At 33.4% G+C, this 8326-nt stretch overlaps 1 long non-coding RNA gene across 1 annotated transcript; it reads left to right on the top strand.

The window, feature by feature from the left end:
* Positions 1 to 732: 732 nt before the first annotated feature.
* On the top strand, positions 733 to 2512 carry LOC107760139 (uncharacterized). Its single transcript, XR_001642345.2, has 2 exons — positions 733 to 850; positions 2100 to 2512. It is a non-coding gene; the product is annotated as an uncharacterized LOC107760139 (long non-coding RNA).
* Positions 2513 to 8326: the final 5814 nt, after the last annotated feature.

Raw genomic sequence — 8326 nt, 5'->3', positions numbered from 1 at the left:
GACGGTTCTAGTTAAATCTATCAAAATGTTAACGTTCCATTTCAATAAACGGAGAGAGAAGAAACCAAAATTCAAAATAACAATTTGCTAAAGAATTTATTTTGCCTGTTTTTCGCTTTTGGTTATAAGTTATAAAGCAAACCAAATAAATGAACAATGAAATCAAAATAATATAATTAAGAAGTACAAATTGTTCTAATTTTATAATTGAAGAATTTAACAGGAGGACATATTTAACATCATTGAAAAGAAATTTTATGATGAGTTTCATTTTTCGATATATTATTTTAACGTGTAATCAAAGTTTCAAAGCCATACAATTTTAAAATAGTCAATATACTAATCTAATTGTGATTAATTTACATGAATTATTATTTCAAATTGAGACATAAATTTGTATGCATTTACATTAAAAGCAGTATATTGAACTTTTAGAGGTAAAAGAAGTAAATGAACAATAAAATAAAAAAGTTTGTACTAAATGAACCTCACTAATAATTTGACTCTTGAATTAAATATTTTAATTAATACTGTTCAGGTCATCTATAAAATGCCCTTAAGTTACATTATTAAATTATATTATTGGCAACAATATTATTTTTGTTTCAGCCATAAAGTGCCTTTGTGGCCAAAAATGATTTGCCAATTAAAATTCCCAAATTTTATGCAAAAGGCGGGAGGACTTCCCCCTCTTTCTTTTTGTTTTTGGGCAAACCCTTCCCCTCTTTTGTCCCAACCCTTCCCCAATTCCCCCAAACGCTCCAGCTTCCAAAGAATAAGATCTGAATGATCCTTTGGCCTTCCCTCAACCCAAAATTCCTCTCTCAACCCAAAATTAGGGCTTGAAATGGTAAGCTTCTTCCCCTCTTTTTCAAGGTTAGGTTTTTATTTGATTTTCATGTAAATTTATAGAAAATTTGTTAGATTTGCTAAACTTTGGGTACAAATGGATCCTTATACTTCCGCAACTCGAATGCTTTATCACTGGCAGAATAACTTCATGACTTACTATCAAATCCAAAAAATTTCGGTTAAAATAGAAAATACAATTACCAGAATGTATTATTTTCTATCTATGTATCAGTTTAAAAGGCACTGAAATAATTGTAGGTTGCAGCTCAATTGATGTGGAGGATTTCGAGAAAATTTATCTGCACTTCCCATATGCATTATCTCATTGTTTAATTTTCTAACTTATTAGGTTTATCTTGGTTGAGCATTCCCAACTACATACCTCTTGGCATGTTTCTTCATAAACCTTTTCAAGCACTTCCATGATTAAATTTATGAAGTTGGGATGTTTTTTGATTTGGAATTAGTCTATTAGAATATATATTATATTTTCTTTTCATTGTAATTATTTATCTAGGGACAAATATGCATCTAATTTATAGGTGTTGTATGTTTTACCAAATTTCAACTTAACAGAATTTTGTTGTTATAGCACTATAATGAAAAACCTTTCATTCCTTGTTTATGTGATTTACTTTGCATTGTTGAAGCCTTCTTTTACTTATTTGTTAAACTTTTTCTTTTTTATTGAACATATTAGCAATTTGTTAAATCTTATGTGCAGGGGTGAGGGGCTAATATTGAGGTTAGACTCTTAATGTCACTTCAATTGAATGACCTTATATCTTTAAATTTTTTGTGCATTTGTCCTATAAGCTCGTTGCAGATAAATATTCTTTTTAGTAATCTTGTATGGCTAGGGATATGGTTAAGACAGTAATAATTTTATATAACACGAAAACTCTGGCCTAAGCATCTTTTGCTTCTCTTTTAGATTGACAACTTAATATCAGCTATGCCATATACAATTTTATTCTTTTTTAGGGGGGTGGGGTTGGCAAAGTTGGGTGAAGAATAGTTAGCTGTCCGCTTAATTTTTTCTTTTATAAGTAATATTCAGTTTGTTTTCATTTTGAACTCTTAAATGATATTCATTATTCTTTTATCTTAAGAATGGTGCCTACACATAATACTATTATGTTTTTTTAAGTTTCAGAGTAACCTTTTTATATATGGTGGCTCTTTCCATATGCATCACTAGTACATGTATTCTTATATCGATATTAATTTTTGTCATTAACAAACAGATATTTGGAAACAAGAGAGGTTGCTCTAATGGTAAGAAACCTCCACTTCCAACCAAGAGGTTGTGAGTTCGAGTCTTCCCAAGAGCAAGGTGGGAAGTTCTTGGAGGGAAGGATGCCGGAGGTCTATTTGGAAGCCTCTCTACCCAATAGTAGGGGTAAAGTCAGCGTACACACTACCCTTCCCAGACCCCACTAAATAGTATACTTTGTTGTTGTTGTTGTTGTTGTTGTTATTGTTGTAACAAACGGATATTGTATATTTACTTTAATAAGAGATGAGAACATGTAAAATGATTACAAAATCTTTTTACCTTTGAATTTGTTAATGGTGAACTCTTCGTACTCCATAGAGGGATATGCAAAGGTATCAACATTCTGTATTAGTACTACACTTGAACTTTATTTTTTTCTTACTCTAACTTGCATCTTTTTCAGCAAATCTATTATTGCATCCTTGTGAGACTATTAGATTGTCAACTCATTTCCTTTGTATTTTATATTTTCGTATTGTTAACATTGTCCTACTTTCCCTTAGTTCCTTAAATTGTTGAACAAAACAGCATCTAGAATTCAATTGGATGCAACATTATGCTAATAAGGAGCTATTTTCTCTAACTTCAATCAAGGTATGTTCTCACTTCTTAATGCTTACTCTGTTTCATAACAAATGCAATATGTATTCAGATAGAGAATATTTTTTCTTGAATTTGGTTCCTCTAGGGAATTCAAGCATTGCTCCAGTGTATTTTTCAATTCTTCTGTGTAAAAGATAATACAAGTTATACGTCATGGTTAAAAAATTTATGGTTTGATTAGTTTCTGAAAATTTCATATCTGGTATTTCATGTCACAAATTCTGATACTATTGGAAATGTAACGAGTTATTTTGAAAAATATGATAAGTTTAAAACGGAGCAAATTTTATATGGTTACAATATAATGATGCTTGATTGTTACCCAATTGAGAATTTGTGTCTCTGTATTATGTGATTGGTAAAAGGGATTGTCACACCTCCTCTTTACTGCCTACACCCGCAAAGGGCGTAAAGGAGTTTTTCCATTTAAAGGACAATCGAAACGGGATTTAATTATTAATTATTCAGAGTCGCCACTTGGGAGATTAATGGTGTCCCAAGTCACCGGTTGGATCCCGAACCGAGGAAATTTATGACTCTGTTAACATTTCGCGAACCAGAAATCCGAGTAAGGAATTCTGTTAACCCGGGAGAAGGTGTTAGGCATTCCCGAGCTCCGTGGTTCTAGCACGGTCGCTTAACTGTTGTATTTAATTTTATCTGATTTTGATACACGCTATCTTATGTGCCTGTTATTAATTTTGAACCGCTTTTATTATAATTATATTTTAGAAGAATTGCGACGTCGTGAAAATGCGTTTCGAACCGCGTCGCAATCAATGCACCCGTGGTTATCGACACATTTCGACTTCATCGAGATTTGGATTTGGGTCGCATCAATGCGCACCCGAGTTTAAGAAAGTGATTTAATTAAATCGTGCCTAAAGATACTAACGTAGTGTTACTTTGGGGAAAAGCCATGAAGTTCGCTAAACGACCATCCCAAATTCTAATTATTTCGATAATTATTTACTAAAGGGGCTCACATTTATTTATTTTGTGCGGTAAGGCCCGTCTCAATTTGTAAACTTATTAAGAATTACGATGTCGCGAAAACGTGTTTCGAACCCCGTCGCAATCAATGCGCCCGTGATTGTCAACACATTTCGACTTCATCGAGATTTGGATTTGAGTCGCATCAATGCGCACCCGAATTTAAGAAGGTCATTTTATTAATAATGCTCCTAAATGGTCTAACGAGTTGTTATCTTTAGGGAATGCCGCGATATTCACTAAACGGCCCGTCCCGAAGTCTAAAAGTCCTAATTAATTTGCACGTTTTCAGCTTCAAGTTCATGGGATTATACTAATAGCCTCAGCGCCTATGAAATTGAGGAAGGCTGCCCAAATTCCAAGCATGCAGCTAGCTGCTCTTCAAATATGAGATTCAGTATTATCTGATCCCAAATCATCTCAATTGACAAATTATATGGCATAACAAAGGACCGAGGATAGATATATGCAACATACATAGTATTTAAGCTCGGACAGGATAGTAACCAATATCAACTCAAAACACAGGTTAGAAATGAACTCTTGTGTTGATGATTCAAGCTGGAGGTTTGCAATTCAACAGTCAAACCAGTGGATCAAATAGCTAAGAGAAAAGAATATGCAATCCTGCTACTACAAGAACAAAATGGATTCTGAATTGCAGATAAACCAAAAGCCAAGACAGATACCGCTAACAATGCAGAATTGGCACTCAAAATGCACAAACTTGCTGCTCAATTAATGCAAAACAAAGCAGATTTTCAGCAGACCCGCAGTTCAAACAAATAACCAAAATACTGCACGTCATCAGCTTAATCTACTGCTGAAATTGCCTTCTTCAGAAGCTCGAAAGAGCAAGACTATTACAACAGTAACAAGACAAGGAGAGCATTTAAACCTTCAGATTCGCCACTGCCTCACCAGGAAACTATTCCAAGTATATATCAGAGAAGCAGCACAAAACAAACTATTTCAAACTCGAACATGATGGAACTAAACCATGTGATATCAAGCAGAGTGTTGATTGATTTAATAGAATTAGATGCCAAGGAAATCTCAGTTCCAACAAATGATCTATGTCAATCAGAGAGCAAGAGAAGTATCAAATCTCAACAAGAGAACTAACAAATTCGAACAATTCTCACACACACGGAAGATCAGTGATATTAAAAGAAAGGTGAGACATGACTGAAGTTAGAGTTTTCTGATTAATCAAACCGAGTCAATTAGACGGACTGAAACAGAGCAGCAGTTTCAACTAAATCAACATAGCATTCAAGACATAAGCCACACAAGTTTCACTATCGATGCCACAGCTGGAAGGAAACGAAAATGCTGTCTAATCTAGACTTCAGCACTAGGCTACTACCAGTAATCTAAGAGAATGCCAACCAACAAGCAACCAAACAGCAATTTCATATTCTGCCAAACAATCTCATGAGCAGATGTTTTGCAACGAAAGGAAAACAAACGATATTCACCACGTATTCTTAGAGCATATGATCGATGTTCAACACAGATTCCAATTGATGTTGAAAGAAACACAAAAACAGATATGAAAGTCAATCGATCATACTAAATGGAAATCACAGGGAAGAAGGCAGGGGAGCTAAGATTTCATTATAGTAACCGGGAAGTATTCATGGACATACGCAGACTTCGTTTAACTCATTGCACAGGGCTATTCGACATCACTTAATTTCGAAAATGAAACTAGTACCTGAAATCAGCTCTTCAATTAACAAAGTTTGGCGATTACAGTGAATTACTCGAACCAAAACCAAATGAATCCATGACGACCAAGATACCTCGACTGGGATCCACGACGAACAACAACGACGATGAACTCAAAACAGCCTCCTCTCAATTGCGTTACACATCAGAACCAAACCCATGAAGAATGAAATTCAGGGTTCGAAAAGAAAACCAACTCAAACTAAACCCTTTGATTTTTGTATATTTTGTTTAGAAATTCCAGAAAAATAAAGAAAAAGAAGTCACCATTTACTCTCTAAAAATCTATCACTCCCCAAAAATCCTCTCCGAAAAATCACCCTTCAAAGAATCAGATTCAATCCTTTTATAAAACGAACCCCGGATGAATGTAGGGCTCGGATTGAACGAAATCCATCCGATGCCTCACATTCATCCAACGTATCATCTCTAGGACCTTCTAATCGCGTCACTTCTCTCAAACTCGAGCGAGTGAACGAAAAGAGAATCTTTGGTGTGAAATCTGTTATCTGGGGTAGGAGGAGAGATAGATGAACGCGCAGGTTAGGGATTTAGGCTCACTCGCTTGGAATTTGGATGGAATTTGGGGTTGGGTTCGAGGGATTTGGAGAAGAAGAACAGGGCTGCGTTGGGTTTGGGACTTAGGGCTCATCCGCTGCTTCTTCGTGCTTTTGGGATGGGTCGGGTTACGGGGATGGGTTGGCAGGCAAGGAGGGGTGATTTGGGCTGGGGTTAGAATAAGTATTGATTTTGGGCTAGGATCCGTTTGGGCTGGGGGTTTTAAGAACGGAACTTGGCCCAGATTTTGGATCTTTTTAAGACCACCTATTTTACTCTTATTTTCTTTTCTCTTTTATTTCCTTTTTCTCATTTTTAAATTTTTTTTATAATTTTTTCTAATTTTTATAAAGATGTAAAACTAACATGAAATCCTAATTATTTCAAAACAAAGACTAATTAATTCCTAAAATTGTTTTAAAAACTATTTCATGACAAATTCACAATAAAATCATTAAAATGCAAAAGTGAACTAATTTTGTGATTTTTCATGTTTTGTCTAAACAGATTAACCCTTAATTGATACTAAAATATAAAACTAAAACCTAAATGCAAAAATGCATATTTTTGTATTTTATAAAAATTAACATGCGCAAATAAAAATGCAACCATTATCAAAAATGACACCAAAATGCACAAAAAATCATTTTACTTGAATTTTTGGGAATAATTCATATATAGGGCAAAAATCACGTGCTCACAGGGATATTTTTGGATTATAGATATGTCAATCCTCTTTCTGTTGTTGTTTAAGCATTATCGCCATTGTGAAATTTTGGCATATCTCAATTTCAACTAAATGAAGGTTCTTTTATGTAAGAGCGACATCTTATCTTTAAAATAATAAGATGTTCTTGTTGTCAGTAAGCTTATATTAGAAACACCAATATATAAGCATTAAGTAAACTCTTTAAGTAGCCTTGTTAGTATATCTCAGACTAATGCTAATCTTTGATGGGTACAGAAAATTATGTTAGTCAAATCTTAAGATCTTATTGAGTTTCTTACCAACTTCTGATTTCCATTGTATGTGCTACCTTTTTCTTCTGCATTTGATTGTCTTGATAAATTATACCTGGATTACTATTAGAATTTTTTAATTTCTTTCTTTCTTTTGATCCTTTGCTATTTTTTTAATATAGGAAGGATAAAGTTCTCCAACAACAGGAAACAAAGTCAACCACAGACTTGGAGGAAGGAATAGTTTGGAAATATTTTATATTATTTTTTGGGCCATTTATATATACAAAGAAAATGTATTATAATGTATATTAGAATACTTTATGTTGTTTGATTTTTTAGCAATAAAGAATTCTTATATATTTCTATTTCTCATAATTGCCTTATTTACTATAAATTATTTTTTATTTTATGATAATTGCAATTGACGTGAATCATGATAATTTATAGGGACAATTTTATTTTGTCAGTAAAAACGATGTTTTTAGTGATGAAATGATTGTCTTAGCTACAAAATTTACGCCAATTTTATTAAAGCAAATTTGTCACTAATATTTATATTTAGGGACGAAATATCTTTTTATGTATGATAGGTAATTTTTAGTGACAAAATTACATTTGTTCAACTACGAAATACATATAACTTTAGAGACAATTAATGTTGTCACTAATTAAACTAAATAGTTAGTGACGAGGTAGTTTCGTGGCTATTAATTGCCTATTTAGTGACGAAAATGTACTATCAACTACAAAAATTTTATACTTTTTGACAAATAAGTTCGTCACAAATACTATATGTTTGGGGACGAAAATCAATTTTGTAGTTAAAATAACTTTATTTAGTGACGAATCACTAAGTTGTCTTTGTATACCTTTAGTGACGCACATTTAAGGACGAAAGATTGACGATTTTTTTTCGTCAAGAAAAGTTTTTTGTGACGAAATATTAATTTTAGGTGACAAAATAATTTGTCACTGATAATCGAATTTGTTGTAGTGTTGGTATTGTCCCTTCTTGTCTATATTTTCATTAATGTAGTGCTTATGCTTTCCTGAGCCGAGGGTCTATTGGAAATAGCCTCTCTATCCTTACAAGGTAGGGGTAAGGTCTGCGTACACACTACTCTTCCCAGATCCCATGGTGTGAGATAATATTGGGTATGTTGTTGTTATTGTTGTCGTCGGTGGTGGTGATGGTGGTTTATCGGTTAATTAGTGCCCCTTCATTGTAGTATTATCATTTTTGGTCATTTTGTTCAATCTCTTAACTAGTCGAAAAAATTCATGAACCAGAAAGTTAAATGGGCTATTTTCATAACTCCAAAAATTGATGGAAATTAATTGGGA

This window comes from Nicotiana tabacum, chromosome 7 (genome assembly GCF_000715075.1).
Source record: "Nicotiana tabacum cultivar K326 chromosome 7, ASM71507v2, whole genome shotgun sequence".
NCBI lineage: Eukaryota > Viridiplantae > Streptophyta > Magnoliopsida > Solanales > Solanaceae > Nicotiana > Nicotiana tabacum.
This window is presented reverse-complemented; position numbering and strand designations above follow the sequence as displayed.